Source organism: Channa argus, chromosome 20 (assembly GCF_033026475.1).
Source record: "Channa argus isolate prfri chromosome 20, Channa argus male v1.0, whole genome shotgun sequence".
Classification (NCBI taxonomy): domain Eukaryota; kingdom Metazoa; phylum Chordata; class Actinopteri; order Anabantiformes; family Channidae; genus Channa; species Channa argus.
This window is the reverse complement of record NC_090216.1, coordinates 3,564,325-3,584,135: the sequence shown is the minus strand read 5'-3', so window position 1 is coordinate 3,584,135 and position 19,811 is coordinate 3,564,325. Positions and strand designations below refer to the sequence as shown.

The 19,811-nt window shown below is 40.6% G+C and overlaps 1 protein-coding gene across 4 annotated transcripts in view; it reads right to left on the bottom strand.

Moving 5' to 3' along the window:
- thrab (thyroid hormone receptor alpha b) overlaps window positions 1–16,998 on the bottom strand; it is a 121,564-nt gene extending 104,566 nt beyond the window's left edge. For all 4 annotated transcript variants that reach the window (XM_067487242.1, XM_067487244.1, XM_067487243.1 and 1 more), the window contains exon 1: window positions 16,401–16,998. The gene's annotated coding sequence lies outside the window, so the exon portion shown is untranslated. The remainder of the gene's footprint in view (window positions 1–16,400) is intronic.
- Window positions 16,999–19,811: the final 2,813 nt, after the last annotated feature.

Below are 19,811 nucleotides of genomic sequence, written 5' to 3'. Positions count from 1 at the left end.
CTAAATGAAGTGTCTAACTTAAGGATTACGCTGACCAGACGAATCAAAGAGAGTTCAAAATATGACCCTTGCTAGGGTTTAAAAAGCCCATGAGGACACGGAGTCTGTTCAGGAATGCACTGCAGGTATTCCTATTATCATCTCATTTACACCTGTGGTGCTACGGTCATAAAATAAGGGCTTCAGGGTTTATTAACCCAACAGCTTGGCCAAGTTGAATATTATAATCACTTATAGTTCAACTTAAAATGTCAGATTCCTGGAAGCAAATGTGAATACTTATAGTCATACCTCAATAAATATCGGGGGGGGTGATAAGAAATTGTCTTGCGACTATGTGAAACTGTTTATTTGAGAGACTAAATTGTCTGCACTTATACAGTGCTCTTCTACCTTATCTGTGTGTTCACTTATTTACACACAAAGACACACACGGCGGCCGTCACCTGACCCACCACACACTATTTGGTTTCAGTGTCTTGCCCAGGGATAGAGGACTACTGTTTACACACATTAACATGAACACAACATATTCATAAATGAACAGTCACCAACACTGTGTGTACAAAGACGGAGCAGCACGTCGGAGCAACAGAAGCAGCTTTGGTGCCATGTTTGTCCATAGTAGGAGGTGTTCAGGTACAGTACAAAGTGTAGGTGGCGCCTGTTTTGACAGTACTAGGTATGAAGGCCGCCATCCGTAAAAGAGCCTTCATTTGGCTCTGCACATTTCCAACACACATGGCCACGGTTGCTCTGTCTCATATTACATCCGGGGCTCACCATTCTGCTTGGCCCATGAGCAGGCTTCCACAAGCTGGCCAATCGGAACAGAGGGTGAGGAGAGACCTTAAGGAAACAGGAGCTACAGTAAAGTGTTTATACAGAGGGGCAGGCCCATTGTAAGAAAAATTGGTGGTTAATGGAACCAAAAATAAATAAATAAATAAATAAATGCATCTAACAATGCTATTTTAGCAGAGCCTTAATTAAAAACCCAAGATTTTATGAAATACAGTGGCCTCCTCCACAATAAAAACTTTTTTCCCCAACCACCCATGTAACTACCTCTGGTTCAATGTAAGGTAATTCTTTCATGATGCAGCAGGCTTAAGGTCGGCACAAAGAACATACTGCCAATTATGAATTAATTTTTAAATTAATTTATAATCAAACATTTTTTTTGTCGTGATGAGTGGTCGGACTTAGATGGTCCTGGTCAGTGCGACTCTGGCTCGGTCGGTGTGGACAGTCGGCAGAGACGGTCATTAAATGTGTGCCGCCTAAAGATTCCAGCTTTAAGTCTTAACACCCAGTCTATGCCACTCGTTCTCATAACGACTATTTCCAACCAGTATCGGCGACTGATGACATCACTACACAGGCAGACCTATGGTAACTACAGCTTTACCTGAACATAGCATTGTTTTATGTTATTTTAGCTTCATTTCCCTCTGTAGACCAGATATTCACCATTTTACATCTGTGATTTTGGACCTTTTTCTATGTTTTCTTCTTTTAGTCAAAGTTCCTGTTTGCTGCCATATTTGTTTTGGCACAAGAACATGTGGAAATTCCCATTCTCGGAGGATTTCAAGTGAAGAATTTCCAGTCGTTAAGTGTGATGCCCCCAGTTTACTCAGTCATCAGGGGTGTGCCACTTCCAGACTGTCAAGAGACTAGAAATCTGTGATAGTTGGTGGAAACAGTTTTTATGTGTGAACTGTCCATTAGTCTTCAGGTGTGTCGCCAGCCTTAGGCAATGTTCACTTAGTCCAAAATACCGTTCAACATTAGATGCCAGTGGTATGTACGTATACTCAAAAAGGGGAATGTTGCTTATACAGTGTATCACTTTGTTGTGTGAACAATGTTTTTAAAAAAAAGGCTTTATGTAATTTAAGTGGACAAAGAAGCAAAGAACAAATGGACATTGGAATGTAATTATAATGAATTGGCCTTGAAATGCTGCATAATTATAAGAAATGGATCTGTATATGTGTATCTATCTGTATCTGGTGTCTGTTCCTTTTATCACCCAATGACACACACACACACAAAATAAAAAAAAATAAAAAAATACACCCAGTGACGACATTAAGTAATAATCATTTGTGCCTGGCATAGTAGATAACTATGTTCAGTTTGTATTATTATCTGATGTCATTCAGCCCAGAAGCACTACAACATTCTCACGTTCACACGTGTTTCGGCCACTCCTATCTTGCACAAGATTATGACATAATTCTTCTTGGCTGCACATAAACATGACTGAGCTGTTGACGGCATTATCAAAAGAAACATGAAACGGAACTGCTGGCCTTTTGGTATCACCTTTTGTTAACTGCTACCTGCTCTCAAATCAAAGTCGGTAGATAGAAGCTGTGCAGCTCATGTGATTTCAGTAGTTTGCACTGAACTCAAGTATTCTAGCACTTAACACATTTTTTTAGATTCAGCCTTTTAGTAAGTCTATGATACGTTTAATTTTTAAAAGAAAATTCCTTTTGTGGTAATGTGGATGAGTATAAGTACAATATAGGTTTTTTCAATAAAGAAAAACCTATAGTGAGGACGCAGACAGTGCAACTCTTACTTCCTCAAAATTCCTTTTCTATTTCCTGCACTATAGGTCCTGCCTTCTTCAGCCAAGAGGTAACGTGTAGACAGAAACATGCCTGTAGGACAAGTATTTGAACATGTGGGGCAGCAAAGGCAGTCATTAAATGTCTGGCCAGATTTAGTCTTTCCTTATTTTTGAGTCAGACGGAGCCCATTTTCAGCCTAAATACTTGTTGTGCTGTTTGTTGTGTATTTAAGGTGTTTGACATAAGATTACTGCCTAATTTCTGCCTAAAAAGGGCCTGAAGGAAAACCCAACCAAAAGCTACAGGTTATGACTACTGTCATGTGACACTAAATAGTTTAACAACAATATTCCAGCAAACATACAGTTGAGGAATGATGACGGTAAACATGGAGGGTCATTGAGAACAGGAAGTACTGAGCTATTCAGGTGAGAAGCAGCTTTGAGATGTTAAAGTGTGTGTTCATTATTGCTTTAAACTGACTATGCATAGTGATTTTGTCCAGGTAGTTACTGTTGGTGCTGTTACTACTAGAAATGAATGTAGATCCTCTTAGAGTGGAACTTCATCTGTTACACATGGAGCACTGACTTAAAGCAGTATAATATTAGGGGAAATGCAATAATTTTTGTAACATACCAAAGTACCAAAGTATTTTGAGTTAGGATGTGTTTGGTCTAGCTTGCATCAAGGCTGGAATCCGGGTGAACCACGGCTCCGTTTAAAGATAAAGAAAGAAAAGAAAAAGACGCATGTATCTCATTTGTCTAATCATCATAATTCAAATTATTTGAATTTAATTAATGTACAGTTTTAAAAAGTATTGTTCCTGTTATGTCTACTAAGTTTAGATAAAACACTGTGTGCATTTGAAAATACCGTTTTTTATTTTAGGTACTCTTTGAAACACATCCATGCTTATTTCTACTAAGATATATTAACGTTATACTAATAAAGTTATATCTAGATGATCACTCTGTGTATTTTATTTAAAGTTGCTGATGATCCCCTTGGGCTGTGGTAAACATTCTGTACTTTTCTGAAATACTTTTCAAAGCACCACACACTGCTGGTTCACCTATTTACACACACGTCACACACATTCTCTCTAGGAGCAGCTAACCTAGGCTATGGTGTCTTGCTCAAGGACACTTTGACATGACAGAAGGAGCTTTGAATTGAATGACCGACCCTGCAACTGGTGATTGAGTGCACTACCTCGTGATCCACTCTCCCCTGGGGCAAACATGATTTCTTTCACCATTTTCTCGACAAAGTGACTAGTTCATTTTTGTAAAAATGACTTGTCCAGCTGTGCAGGGTTTAGTGCTAAATAAATTGTGAGGCTGGCTGCAGTTTCTTATACCAACAACTGGGATGTTCAAACAGAAGTAGGCTAAGTGCTCTCAATGCCAGTGAAAGGACTCAAACAGGAAATGTTGCAGGCTCACTCACACTTTGCCAAACCACCCGCTGAATCACATCCATCTGTTTGCATATTATGCAAATTACCCATGAGTTACTTAAGTGTAAATCAGAGTGTGTGTGTGTATGCATCTGTTTGTGAGTTTGTGTACCAAGAAATTACCAAGAAACATGTCATGTGCTACCTATAGGACTTTAATTTCAAGCTTTCAGCGAATGTTCCTTACAGGGAATAAATGCAATTTCCTTTATTTTGACTTTGTTACAGATAAGTGCAGCACATATTATATTAATGCTCATTTAGCTCTAATCCAATTCATTGTTTCTCCACGGCTCTGTGTGCACAATAAGTCATTTCCACATGGGAATAATCCAGTGCGCCTTACTTTTAGAGCAATCTGCTGGTTTGCATAGTTTAAAAGCTTAGCTCTTACATTGACTCAAGCACTAAGTAAGAAACACACGCACACACACACACACACACACACACGGCTGTAACTGATCCAATGTGGAGATTGATCGGCTGGGCCGTGTCCAAATTAAAGCCTGTCCTCTGCAGGCATGCCAAGCATAATAACTCTCCTCTCTTTGCACTTTTCCTTGGCCAAGGAAAGTGGGGAGTAAAAAAAAACATGCATAAGGAAGAGAAAGCAAGGAAAAGGAGGAGAAAAGGTGCAACTGCATAATGTCTTGACACTCATTGCAGAAAAAGGAATGCCAAGCTCTCAGATGTCTGACCCATTTTCTGCTCCCAGCATCTCCCTCTCCTCCTTTCTCTCTAATTTCCTTCCTTCCTCTAATCTACAGTAAAGCAGCTCTCTGACTCAGAGTCAGTGCTGCTACAGCAAGCTGTGCATTTCCATGAAAAAAAAGCACCACAGGACCCAAACCTACACGCTAAAACACATATAGCCCCATTCCAACATGATCTACAGTATGGCACTGCAATAACTGCAGAGAGAAAACAGAAAATTCTATTCTTTGACTGACAGTTTTACACTGTGTGGGCTTTAATGGGAGTTTGCCTTTTTGTGTGAGGCAGTCAAATGTACTGGATGTGTTTATCAGTATGCATAATGATTATTTATTATTTACGCGCTGGAAATACAGGGCTGTTCATTTATAATAATAAAATCAGTTGGCACAAAAAGTCAAAAATATACTTAAATATATACATTTCTGAAGAATCAAATTCAGGAATGATGATACATACATCAAAGTGCAATTGCATACAATAATAATAATCTAAAAATAATAGCATTAGAGCATATAAATAATGGCTTTAGCTACAGCTTTGTTCATTTCAAAGATGCGGTGCACTAAAATAACAAAACATGTTTTCCCAGTTTACTAGTAAGCGTTTCTGTGTTTTTACTTTTATTGGTTAATTGTCATCAATTTGGGCACCTCAGCCTGATTTCCATTCACCCTAATTGCTTTAGGCACAAGTCTCAGACAGGCAGCTTAAAAGACAGAAAACTGATTTTAACAATCTACGGCCACATTTGTTTTTGTACGGCTGGACTTAATTTATTTATCTTTCATGAATCCTGCCGGTTGGAATACTGCATGGGATTAATGGAATTAAGTCAGCACTTATAAAAACTGGGCGATGCCTAATGAATGTAAATATAGTTATAGACTGACAAAATGTCAAGTGCAAACCTTGCCAAGATTGATTTTAGTTAAAAACACACAGCTATATGTTGTAGCAGGACAAAGCAAGGAGAAATAGTCCAACAGGCGAAGGCGTAGAGACCAGGTCAGCATATCCCCCTGTGTTAGATAAGGGTCTGCATGCATGCACACACACTAAAAAACCAAATCATAATAAATGAATAAAGGAAGCAATGGATACCTGAATAGATTCGCTCACAACACATGCTCCATCACTCCATTTAACCTAATCCCAAAGTTATCTGTTCACAAACATGAATACAAGGTCAGCAAGGCTAGCGCAGCTCGCCTTGGCACAGAAGGTGACTACAGATGTGAAAGAAGGGAGAGCTCACTCTGGGGACCAGCTGGAGCTCTTCCAAACCTGAACAAGGGTCAAGGACACTACTGAGAGAACACAAGCAGCATTTGGAGCCTCTTCTGGGGGCTCGGCCAGCTAGTCACCCTCATCTGTCTCCTCGGGCATTTACTTTTCATACATTTGTAAAACGTTGGCATTGTCTTGGTTAGAAACCATTTGCCTGGATATACAGCAGCTTTTCAACAAAATTTAAACATTTTCTATCATCTTCGTGTAAAGAAACAAATATATAAACACAAGTTTGAAAATTAAAAAAAACTGTTCAAACAGCCCTTTTAGCAGTAGTGACAGCAGCAACATAACAGTATAGTATTCTAAGGTTAAAAATCCAGTGACCTAATTGAAAATAAAAATGTTTCCCTGCCATTAATGGCAAACTTAAACAATTTTTTGTACAGGATGTTGTCCTGCTAAAACACGCCTGCCGGCAGTGTCTTGTTTCTCTCAGCGTCATCTTGCATTAAACAAAGTAAAACAGTTGTTGTGGGCATTAAACAGTCACTGGAGACGGTTTAGACAGAGCTGTACAAACAGGGAGCTGCTTCCATGAAGAATGAACTGCAAAAGCCTTTATATAAATCCCTATGTACAGCACTGCACAAACACTAAGTATCTAATGTAGCATGGAAGCACAGTGATAACATCTTAAATAAAAATAGCTGATCTGAGCTGTTCCTGAACATAAATGTAGGTGGCTGGTGTGAATGCATCCAATACGACTGTATTTGTGCCAAAGTGTGCAATGCTACAGTAGAATGCAGCTTTCCTGAACTTCCCTGTCCAGTGTTGTCAGGCCAGAGTTACTGTATGGAGGTACTGTGCACTAATCAGAGCCACAGCCTCACACTTTGCTTATTGAGTTTCCTGCTATCTGGGCCAGCTATGTTGAAACACGAGCATGTCCTCAGCACCAACACATGGACACTGTACAAAATGCAGTGCTCACACAAGCAGCGTTGGTGTGTACCCACACACGCATGCACACACACACAAACATCTACATTTAAGCATTACCATTAAACACAGCTCCTACACACACATGCAAGTTTGTGAAAGAGAAGACGTTAGGTTTGATATCTGTAAGAAGCTGAATCAACTTGGACTACACTAACAACTGAATGCCAGCTTTTGTTGATTGGCTGCAGTTGACACAGCTCAGATGAAGAATGTGCACGCCTGCCAGATTAGCAAAAGTCTTTCGATTCTTGTACAAAGACAAACGCATGCACACAGCCTAGGGGCGCTTGGCATTAAGTTGGCTTTCTGGACCTCCCAGCAAGCGGCTCTTCATCTCTCCACTTGGCAAGCAAACACTAACAGGTAGAGATGATACACACTCCCTGGCTCTGTAGTGCCTACTGTCATCTATACAGTAGATATACAGTCCTGTGTCCTTGGAGATATTCCAAATTAAGCTAAATACAGTCTGTGTTGAGATGTTGAGGAAATGGATTACTGATGCATTCACATTGAAAAAGTATACAAGTTGTCCTGAGCTTGAGCGTTGGAGACTCAAGCTCAATAGTTCTCCATCATTGACTGTTGCCAACTAATAGTTCAAGTTTTTAAAAGGTGCCCTTGGGTTGCAGCACAAGAGAATTTAATTGGAGGATTTAAATGCATTTGCTTTTTAAGAGCAGACTAATTCTTGCTTGTTTCATTCCTATCGACGATTTCATACAGACATTTGACTCTAAACACATTAAAATCTCTTCAAAGCATGATTGTAATGATTAAAGCAGCTGGTATGAAAAGACACTGAAATTTTGTGAACCGTAGGTAGCACAAGAACATTTTACTTCCTTCTCAAAGGGCTTGTATTATGGCCCTTTAATTAATTTTTTTTTTTATTTAAAATTTAATTTAAACCTGTAACATTTTATTCACCCCAACGTTGACTAGACTTTTCTGAATCCATCTTTACAAATAGCCCAGATTGCCTTTTGTCTTCCATCAGGCCATTTCATTTGCTTTATTCATGAGAACGTACTTTGATTGGCCGGGGGGGCCTCCACATTCCTCCTAGCAAGTAGCACCTTTGCAATGCCAGCAGCTAGGGAAAGGATGTAAATAAAGTACAAAGATCCAAACATTGGTTTGGCGTGGATATGTAAACTGGAGTCTGATCCTGAATGTGAGGGGGGAAGAAGCTGCTGTGGCACAGTTTCATTACAAAATAATAGCTGTTTTCAAACTTAGCTGGATACAGTGAAGCTCAGCTTTAGCAAACACAACTTATTTCATTGTATCATCTGAGTTACTGGAAGAAGTTATGTTCACAACCGCGCTTGTTCCTCTGGTAGTTAGGATTTTAAGCACACTTCCAATGTCTCACCCAGGTGCAATGCAAACTTCATTTGAAGTTCTACATGCTGTTAAGCTGCTTCTTTGAAGTGACATGAATAAAGTTAGGTTTGTTTAAAGACACACTATTCTCTTCACACAATGGTTAAAAGGATTTTTTTTTATTCCGTCATTAGTCATCCATCAACTACTATCATAATAAAAAGAAGAACGACCAGTAAGTTTTGGCAGTGAGTGAGCGTGCAACCTGAACATATAAAGGTGACAGGATGATTGATAAGGGAGATTCTTCACAATGGGAGGTTCATAACAACAGCATTACATCAACAAACTGTTGAAAGCTTGACTCATTTGTATTTCCTGTTACCAAGATTCCCCTCCACAAACTGCAGCTGTAATGTACAGACACGGCATCACTATTCGATCACACTAACTACCAAACTACTTTTCACCCTGATGTTCACACATGAACACAGACAGGGACATGGCTGTTGGTTATTTATTTAACAAATTGACTGGCCTGGCTCCAAAAAGGGCCAATGCTACATCAGATGCACATGCAGTCAGATTAAAAAAAAAAAAAAAAAAAGGGAAAACAACCACCGGAGTACAAATGGTTCCGCCTTTCGAGAAGTTTCAACGTGACATCAGAAAAGGTTTCCTCAAACAGAAAAAAAACATTGGTGGGCAGTAACAAAAGGGCCCAGTGGAGAATGGGTCACTGTCAGTCACACTTGAAAGAAGCCCAGTTAAACTCTAAAGTGATCTTTAACCTCACAGTCATAGCATAAACCGAAGTCTAATTCCTTAGCCGGGGGAGTATCTCTCTCTCCCACTCACACACAAGCACATAGTCGGTGCCCCAGTCAGACAGGGACGTGTTTCAACTGCTGTGAAACCCAGACTTGTGACCAAAATCTGGGGCATTCTCCAACTGAGGAAGCACCTTGCTGTAAATTTACAGGAGAGCTGCGAAGTGACAGCTAGAAAGAAGCAACCGTTTACATGCAAGCATGTTAATAAGAATTGAAAACACAGTTTGCTTAAATTATACTTCTGCAGTTTGTATTTACAGTGTAAAAGAAATCACCAGTATCTACAAAGTGGAGTCACTTAATCATGCAGTACCAGTACTGCTTTAGGTTGTATTTCTATAAGGCCTTGTACAGTGACAGAGCACAAATGGACCCTCACCCTTCCGGGCCTGCACTCATTCTGTGCTATTGGAGCATTGGAGTTCTACGCCCGGAAATCGGTAGTAATTAGACATGACAATTAGATGTGTACCATGCCAGAGCACAGAATGGGTCAAACACAACAGTCCAACAAACCACACCGTGGGGTCATATATACTCCTGCCTAGACTGCTGCCTAGATAGCCTCATTCACTGCACACACTTGCACACTGCAAAACTGGAACGCTGTGGGGCTAATAAACCGCTGCATGTTTCTATTTAAAGGCCAATTGTTTAACCAAAGGTCTTTCGATTGTGACACAAAGGTAATGAATGTGCCTGGTGCAAGTGGCCTTAAACCCAATAAAAACACGCACAAAATGATCAGGGGGTGGAGTCCTGTAGCCCGCTGCTAAACACTGAAACACGTCCATCTGAATTTCCTCAAGTATGACAAAACAGGGAGCAATCAAATTCTCGCCCTTGTTCTGCACAGCCAGCTATTTATCCTAATTCAGAAGTATTTGAAATGAAACAGTGTAGGCCTGAGAGAGACCATATCAAAGACTGGTTTTCCAAAATTAAAATCCTGGTACCATTTTATTTTTAAAAGCAGCAAGGGAAAGGGAGCAACGTCTTCTATACTATTATTTTATTGAAGTAAAAAAATTTAATGTAATTACCTCAGAAAGAATTGAGAACCCTTCACTTTTTGAACACCTACTGCAGCAGATTTCATTTTCAATGCGCAATTACAGCACTTTGCCACAGGTGGACCTCAAGTCACAGAACCAGTCAAAGACAAATGAAGCGAACAGCAACAACAATTGGGAAAAAGCCGCAGCAGAGGGTCTGAATAATGACAAATGCAGTTTCACCCAATGTTTTTTACTGCACAATGTTCAAAAAAAGTATGTAGTACATTTCTATAGCTGCCGCATATAAAGTACATGCTGTAAGAGCAAAGTAGCCATAGGAACATTTCCAACCGGAAGTATTTTAACAAATCTTAAGAAATACATTTTTAACACGTCATCATAAGAGCCATTAAATGTGTTCCTGCTGGTGGGAGTTGGGTAACGGTGATAAAGCGATTTGTGTCTGCACACGGTAACGCACCTTTACAGCAAATTATTGTCAACATAGTCTCATAATTTCAACAAATATCCTAAATATTATCTAGTTACAGCTTATGAATTTTGATTCCATTTATTTTTCATTTCTTAGGTTTCTGACAGTTACTAATAATGTAAGTCTGCATGTGTTATAATTTTTTAAAACTTTGTCTTTATTTTAAGTTCTTCTGTCTAATATTCAACAATATATTTATTTGGTCTCATTAAAAGATGCCTTCACTGATTTTGAACTGGCTTCTAGTTTCGGTTGTACATAAATACACTGTCTGTTCTCATAAATTTGTACATAAATGCCTTTAAACTTCCCTATATTAAAATGTCTCTCTACTAGCTGAAAAATGCCTCCATAAGATATCACTTTGAGGAACCTTCAGTTCAGATCATGTTATCTTGTTGCTCACACTATAGAATTTGTAATTGTGGTCATCTTGCCCCCCCCCCCCCCAGATGACATCATCTAAACTCTTAATGATAAAAAACTCCTCCGGGTCATGTCATCTGTAGAAGTTTTTGTGCTACGAGCAGAGAGTTATTTTAGTACAGGAAATTCAAAAGGAAGTTTAAAAGCATCAACGTACATCCTAAACTAAAGGTACAGAAAGCAAGTTGAAAATTGGTAAAGTCTCCCTTTGAGATCTTAATCTCTTAAAACAAGAATGTAGTTTGAAAGCAGTCAAACCAAAGTTTAGATATTCTCATCATGCATGTGACTGTAATGGCAATATTGGGGTTTTAAATTGTTTCCTAAAGGGGATTTTCATTTTATTTTTTTGCTGAAGCAGAATGATTGGGAACTAATTGTTTAACATGTCTTCAAAACGCGGATGGACTTAATTTCTGTTCCACTGCATAAATTGAGGCCGCACTCAGAAAGAGAGAGCGAGAAAGTGAAAGCGGCTGAGTGTCAGCAAATGTCAGATGGTCTCCCCCTCGTAAAGGGCTCCGCTTCACCCTGGCAAAAATAAACCTCACAGGCTTCTATGCCAAGTATTCCCGTTGATGAAAAGCCAGTTGTGAGTGGCCCCAGTTGTACCCAGGCAGAGCCAAGCTGACTGGTGTTAATAAGAGGGAAGTGCTGCTCTGTAAGACAGCCTCACTACTCTCTCTGGCAAATAAAGGCCATTTTACAAGTTATTTTTTTCCCTGGTGATTTGGAAGCTCCTGAAGCGCAGGTTGTCTGAGAGGGCCACAGAGAGAGAGTAGCAGCAGAGACAAATCGCTCATTGGCGCAGGGAAACAAAAGAAACGATCGGGGAACCTGTGGTAACCATCTGCATGGAAACCACTGCTCAACAGAAACAACTGAAATAAACGACCAAAGGATCAAACACAACCTAACCCCCTTGAAGAAAACAAATAGGGGGGGCGCAATACCCAGTATGCTGAGGCAAAGTCACAAACTTGAAGAATACTGTCTGACATCTGATGCCACGCATCGGCAACTGTGCATTTTCAAAGAGGCTGCAGAGCCCACAACTAATCTCTCGGCACGTTCACCATGACAGCACACTTATCAGCAGTGGAGCTTCATGGGCCTCTTAAGGCAACACCAACAATCTACAACATCGCACTGACAGGTTAGCCTCATTTTTCTTGGCTAATGGGATTTGAATTGCCGCTGAGTGCACACTCATTACTCTGTAGCATCTATTACAGCAGGAAATGCATGGAATTTCCTTTATTGCAGAGAGGACAAAGGATGCCCAACACTTTTACTAGTAATGATGAACTGCATGGATTTCCTGCTTTCCTTTCTTTTATGTATTTGTACACTGAGCATCTTCTGTTTTGTACTGGGTCTTGGTGACAGTGGGCTCAGGAAACTTCTGAAGCTTGATTTTATGCGACAAGAGGTGTCAACCTGCAACACTTTCATTGATCCATGATGATTATCTGTTGGGCATCAAGACCTTTGACCTGGTTTTATCGTCACCTTTACATGCCACACGCTACTTTTGCAGCATTATAATCTATGCACAACAGTAACTGAAGTGATTGCTATAATACTCTGTATTTGTATATTATTCCACAAATAAACAGCTAAAAAGATACAGCAAAACAAAGAAGAAAAAACTAACAAAAAATTAATCTATTAAAAAAAAAAAAAAAAAAGATTGTCATGTCAGTTCAAGTGCAGATTATGCTGAGAGTCTCAGTGGAAGTGCCAGTTCAAGGGTATAAACTGAATCCCAACTACAGTTAAAGATTAGATCAAGTACAGTATAAGTACTGTAAGCAGTAACAAGCTGCATACGCTGTACATTTTTCATCGTAATTGAATTTGATGGAACGAGAGGAAGTTTGTGATTTAATTCATGCTCATGTAATTATTACACATAATGATGGATAAACATTTAAAGACCAAGTCAACTAACAAATATCCTGATACAGGGCAGGTGCATTTGCTCAAATGAAAATAAACTGAATCAACATTTCTAAACCAGTAAGGGTGTATTCTGTAGACCTCCGCTCTTCCCACATTTCCCAAGTTTCTGTGAGCACTGAACCCCCAACAGACCATTCCTGCACTGTGCAGTGCTGGTCTGAGCCCGGTAGAAATTGGGGAGGGTTGCGTCAGGAAGGGCATCCGGCATGAAAACTGTGCCAAATCAACATGCGGACAAATGATCGGCTGCAGTGACCCTGAACTCACAGGATAAGCTGAAAAGACAAAAAAAAAAAAAAAAAAAAAAAAAAAAAAAAAAACTGTAGACCACCATACCCACAGTTCCAGTGCAAGTCATTTTGTGGGTGGCTGCATTAACGCTGGCTAAATAGATTTTATGATATAACCTACAAATCTATAGCATATAGGTATTGTAATCTAATTAGTCAAAGGTAAAAACCCTAAAGCTGCTTAGGGCCCAGCTTCTAAAGGGTGAGGGACAGTAGATCCCTCCAGGAATTTGCAATGTTGCAATCAGCAAATAATGTAACCGATCCCCTGTGTGTTTTGCATAACCTTGCAAACTTAAAAATAATAAACACTGCAACATGAATCACAATTTTTTAGAAAAGCTGGCAGGCATCTATATATTTCAGTTTGCAATAATCCAAAAACCGTCTGAAATCCTTGTCCTCTCGTAGTCTACGATGTACATTTCTGGAAAAAAAGAAAACATTGAACAACCTTTGTGTGATGCTAACATTTGCAAATATGCCCCACCCCACCGATTGTAGATATAATGTCCTGCTTGAAAATGACACTAACCCTACATCAGTGCAGCAACGTTCTGAAATATTCAGCTTGACCTGTGGTCAAGCAGTGTAGCTGCTCTGCTGGGACAATTAGGCTGACATCCTAATTCCAATATGCTTCATCAAAAGAGAAAAATAAAAAACAAACATTTAGTCAACTGCATCTTCTCCTAAATTCACTCTGAGAAACCTACAAATGGGAAATGGGAAGCCAAATCCAGGGCTCACCATGCTCAGCTCAGAAATAGCTCTTGGCATACTGTACTGGCCTACCCAGCATGCCCTCTGCCTCTCTAGACAGCTCTGACATCATTATATGGCAGACACAGAGCAGGACATCAGCTGCACAGCTGAGGTTATATAAGTGGACTCCGTTTCTAAGCATTCAGTGCTGCTGCCCCGCCATGGGGAATAGGAGGAATGGGAGTAGACAAGGATAGGGTGGATATGGAGAAGGGAAAGTAGTAAGAAGGCCAGGAAGCAAGACCAAAACAGGGTGACAAAAAGAGAGGCCTGGTGGGGCCGAGTCCCTTTGCTCGCTGTTGACGAGACTGAAGGAGGTCACCTCTGGCCCCCGAAAGGTGCCCCACAGTGGAGGAGAGGAGAGGATGAGAAGAGGAGAGGTCACACGGGGCTACACCCATCCACTGTCTGTGTGTTCTCATGTACAACACTGTTACATCACTCAGCTAGGAGACACTGTTTCCCATTTGTTTTCCTTCAATGCATGGAGAAAAAAAATAATTTACAAACGAGAGGAAAAGGGGAAAATTAATGTACTCGTGTTTGAGAAAAACAACACCTAAGTGTTAGGATGTGTCTGCTGGGAGTTAGTGTGATCACACAGACTTTGGAGGTCTTCATGGCCCACAGCGGATGTTTTAAAACACCCGTATCCTTACACAAAATGTCTATACTTGAATGTTGGATTTGTCCAAGGCTAATCATCAACCCAGGGAGAGAACACTGCAATTTAAACTGATGGCTAATGATTAATGAACAGTGGGCATCTGGGGCCATACTAGCCGATCTGACATAAATTAGCTTTTGTATAAATCCCTAAATCTCTGTAGAGGTTTAGAGCTACATGTATTCACATAATGACAGACATGAAATAAAAGTGGAGTCAGCAGACCTGGCAGTACTTTATGAGGCGTGAATTGGCACACATACAGATAACTTAATGTGCATTTTTTTTGTGCTTTATTTCTATAAGAGATTGCAATAGAAGCTGTTTTGTCCGTGATTTATGCTATTCATTCTGTAAAATGAGCCTGTAATCTTTAAAAGTTTGCAAAGACACATAATTCGGACATCTCATAATAAATTCTTTACAATTTTCTGTTTACCACGTTGAAGGAAAAATCCATACACTCTGCCTTTTAAAATAGGCTTGAGTGTGCTCAAGGAAAAGCTTTTGTTGCCAGATTGATGCTTTCTGCAGCAGAAGCACGCCGCTTTCAGACTGTCACTTTCTATCTGCACAGTGCAAGATACTACTGTGGAAATGAATGCGACTGAGAGCTGGGACCCTGAAAATGCTTTGAGCCGAGTTGTTACATTGACTGATTTAAATATTACAGCGAATGTAATGTGTGTTGATTACGGCTCTCACACACAAACAGCTGCAGATGCACAGAGTTAACTGTCACGCCTATATTTATGACGTGTTGTGTTTGATCATGCACTGAGATTGTTTTTTTTTTTCATATGGTATGAATGAATGATAAAGTGTCAGCTGGTCAACGTGGGCTGTATTATCAGAGTTTCTTGGCAACACTGAGCACTGAAGTCCCTTTATGATCAGTACATTGTGTCAAGGTAAGTGTCTGAGCAATGTTGTACGCCCCACTGTGCTTAATGGACATGTTTATCCATATGAACCTGGCCCAGGATTGTGTTTACAATGATGCATAACAGACTGGAGGACTGTGGGCCTGCAGTCTATCGGAAAGTCTCCGAACTACAACATTTGCAGGAGAAAGGTGGACAAATTAAAGCAGGATCGGAGAACTGAATGAGCAGTGAAAACAACACTACTAAAAGCTCCCTACAGGAGCTATAGGTGTATCACAGCTGGTGATCTTTATCGATTAGTGTGTGTGTGTGTGTGTGTGTGTGTGTGTGTGTGTGTGTGTGTGTGTGTGTGTGTGTGTGTGTGTGTGTAGGCGCGCGCGCCTCTATGTATGTGCATGCATGATTGGACCATGCGCGCGGTAGAGTGCAGCGGGCTCGGCTCCAAGTTCGGGGCCTGCCTGCAGTACTTAGGAGAAATAACACGCCATAAAGGCACCGCGAGACACGCTGGTGTCTACTCGTAAGTGACAAGCAGCACTAAGCGGAGCGGCAGAATTGTGGCGGAATGGCTACGGACCAACACGATGAGACCCTGCCTACTCCACAGAACAGCCCCGTGTGCCTTGGCCGTTGATCTGATCTGTCAAAGCAGCCCAGGCTACTGAAGCTAGGGCCGCCAAACAACTGCATCCACACCACGCTGTCGTCGGGCGGGTTAAAGTCTCATAACGACACTTACCGTCGGTAACTGTCCGCGCGGTCTGGGCACCAGCTCTGGTGGGATAAGTGGGCAAGAGGCGAGAACGAAGCGGGAGAGAAAGTCAGCGGGGCTCCTCCGGTCTCTGCACAAGTGTAGCGGCAGCGCTTGGATGACTACGCGTCAACTCACTCCCGAGCTCAGTCCTCCGCCAAGCTGCCGCGTCTCGTACCGTTAAATGATCTGCCCCCTCGCACAGCTCCCCGTCCTCCTCCTTCCTACACAGCTTTCGCGAAAAAACTTGAAGTTTATTTCTCCTTCTCTGTCTCCCAGAATCGTTTGGATGGGATGCAACGACAGAGGGGAAAGAACCAAAAAAGAAATCCTCCACGTTTGCTCCTCCCTCCGCTTATGTACAGTACAGTGCGGGGAGCGCGGGGCCGTGGAAGGCGCTTATTAAAACGATCTACCGCTCTCTACAGGACCACCGCTGTAAAGCACACACTGTACACACGAACACATGTTGGGACGATCACGATGTGAAATGCGGAACAGACTCTGCCTCTCGCCTCTGGTGTCCTCATTTCTCGACTTCATCGTGAGGGAGCCGAAGCCCCCTCCCCCTCTCCCCCTTTCCTCCCTTCTCTCGCTCCCTTTGAGAAAGTGAGATCAGTTCACCTTCGAGCTCGTTATATAAAAAATATAGATTTGGTAAAGCGGGACGTCTAGGCTATTAATCAGACTGCTGTCACTGGACACTGTGTCCTACAGAAACTTATACAGCCATTAGAGATAAGCTAAAAATAAAATTGTATATGATAAATTGGTAATGGCCTATTAATCAAAAACAAAACAAAAAATTGGTGTCAGGAATATAAATTAAAGTTAATACTATAACACGTTAAATAATTATAACTGTGAATTTTGTCGGAGTGGTCAACACACATTTGAATTATAATGAACACGTATTAATGCTGAATAAAAAATAAGCCAATTAACTTATTGGTCATTTTAACATTTAAATTCTAGTCATTATTGATTAACAATTTCAGTTCGTGATCAAGCAATAATGCCAACGTCTTCAGCTTCTCAAATGTAAAAGGATCAGTCCAAAACTCAGTCTGCTACACCATAACCTGAAAGCATCAAAGACCCACATTTGAGAAGACGCAATCGTCAACTGTTTCAACATTTCAGCTGTGGTAATATATCAAACACTGATTAATAAAAAAAAAAAAAAAAAAAGAAGCTGCCAATCAAATGTACAATATTTGGAAGAAGCATACCTAAGCTGACCCGTTTGGATTTTTGCTTGGACAGAAAAAGCAACCATAAGATACCTGATGCAAAATGAATGAATTTTACATTTTTTGCTTGAAAAATGCCTTGAGTGATTATTCAGTCACAAATATCTTATATGGCTATGTCACCACAAGCTCTGAAAACTGGTATTTTCACTGCTCTGACATTTTGTAGACCAAAGAACAGAACTAATTCCATATAATTGTTAATAAGTAAATGTAAAAGAAGCTCTGATACTGGGTGAGGCACCTTCACAGGGAAGTCACATGTTTCATGGCATATTATACACCCGTCCTAAATTTGAGAGTTCCTGTATCTAGCTTGAGTCTTTGTTGGACAGATGGCCTGACAGAAGTGGATAATATTCTTTGTCCTCATCATATCAGCAGTGCTTTTTAAGCTAAGAAATAATACACTTCACTTATTTTGATCAAAATAACAGCTGGAATAATAGAGTATCCTCTCGCTCTATACCATAATTGTTCGGAATAGGCTGCAAGCGGACATTCTGCCAGTGTGATTATGACGTCAATGTAGCCAAGGAGGCGCTCAGCATATGGCAGTGACTAAGCTTTTTCATAAAGTCATACCATCTTCTTTTGAGTGGAGTACAAATTAAAAAAAACTGCGAAGGCAGGGTTTATGAAATAATGTTCAGACGGCTTTGGATATGACTCAAAAGATTTTTAATCCCTTGTTTCTGTCTAAGAAATAATTCTATGCCGAGTGAAGTTATGCTGTCGTTAGCCTCCATTTGGTCATAAAGACATTTCTGTCCAACTAATGTAAAAGACAAATATGCAGGAAATCACCAGCGAGCGTTATTCAACATGGCATTTACATTTGATGATTTCCAACTGCAGAACTGAAGGTTTGTTTTGTGTGAAAATGCCACCTCAGCACACACGAAGGATCCCTGTTATAAATGTTCACCTATATGTGCCAGCACACAGATGAAGCTAATAACATTGAATATTGTTAGGCAATATCCAAACAAAGGCACTGGTCACGGTCCGAGATATTTTACTGTAAGTGAACAGTCTGTTTTTATAATCGGTATGTTAGGCTGAGTTCCATTTCCTTTTATTCAAGTGGACAGCTTGGTACACGTGCGCTGCTTACAAAAGGGGGTGTGATCACACCAGATTAGGGTTTTACAGGTATTTGGTCATAAATCAAAGACATTTCAACCTGATGGCAAAAGACTAAAAGGCAGAGGAAAGTTGTTATTCATCATCCTGTAGAGAATGTACATGTTCGTGTAACTGCATGGCCATCCATCTAATAGTCAAGACATTTCACTTTGAATTCTAAACATGCTGCTGCTGCTGCTAGAGTCAGAAGATCCCCGAAGTCAGAGGAATACATAATCTTGGAGCCATGAACGCAACTGTGAAAACACATTTTTTCCCCCCCAACTAACCCAGCATTTGTTGTAACATCCAAGTGTGACCCGAAGTGATGAATCTACCAACTAATATCCTAATCCTACAATGCTGCTGCATGGCTAAAAAAAAAAAAAATCCAACCTTATCCTTTAACTTATGGTTAGCTAGCGGCAACATGGTTAGGACAAGATGCAGTAATCGGATACTTGATATTAAACAAACACTGATGCTTGCACCTCTGGCCTACAATGTACAAGCATGTCTTTCAACCAGCCCAAACTTACTTTTGTCACTGCAATTCCAATATTGGCACTGGGCTGTAAAATAGCTGCATGAAGTTGCACTGGGGGAGGAGATCTGTGACTGGAGAATGGATGGAGGAATGAATATGTGAATAAGTGCAAGGAGAATAGCCTTTCGATAAAAGTCTGGTCCCACCACAGAACAAACTGTAGAAACATATGCATGTACCATCAGGGGCCTCTGAGGGATCGATTACTACTAACTGTAATACTTTTGATTTATTTTAGGAGTAGCACTGAATGTTTTGGTTCCATTCAGTAGCACGATGTACTCATCGTATAAAGGAATAGTTCAAGATCTTTCAAGATGATCTTAAAAGAACCCCCGAGTGCCATTTATGAAAATGAAAAAAAGCTCTCAGTCGCTGGAAGGTTTTCCTGCATTCTGCAGTCTTCACGAATGCTGCCAGCTGGAATGCAACTGTGCTGCATGAAAGGAGGGCCACAATGGGGGGTGGGGG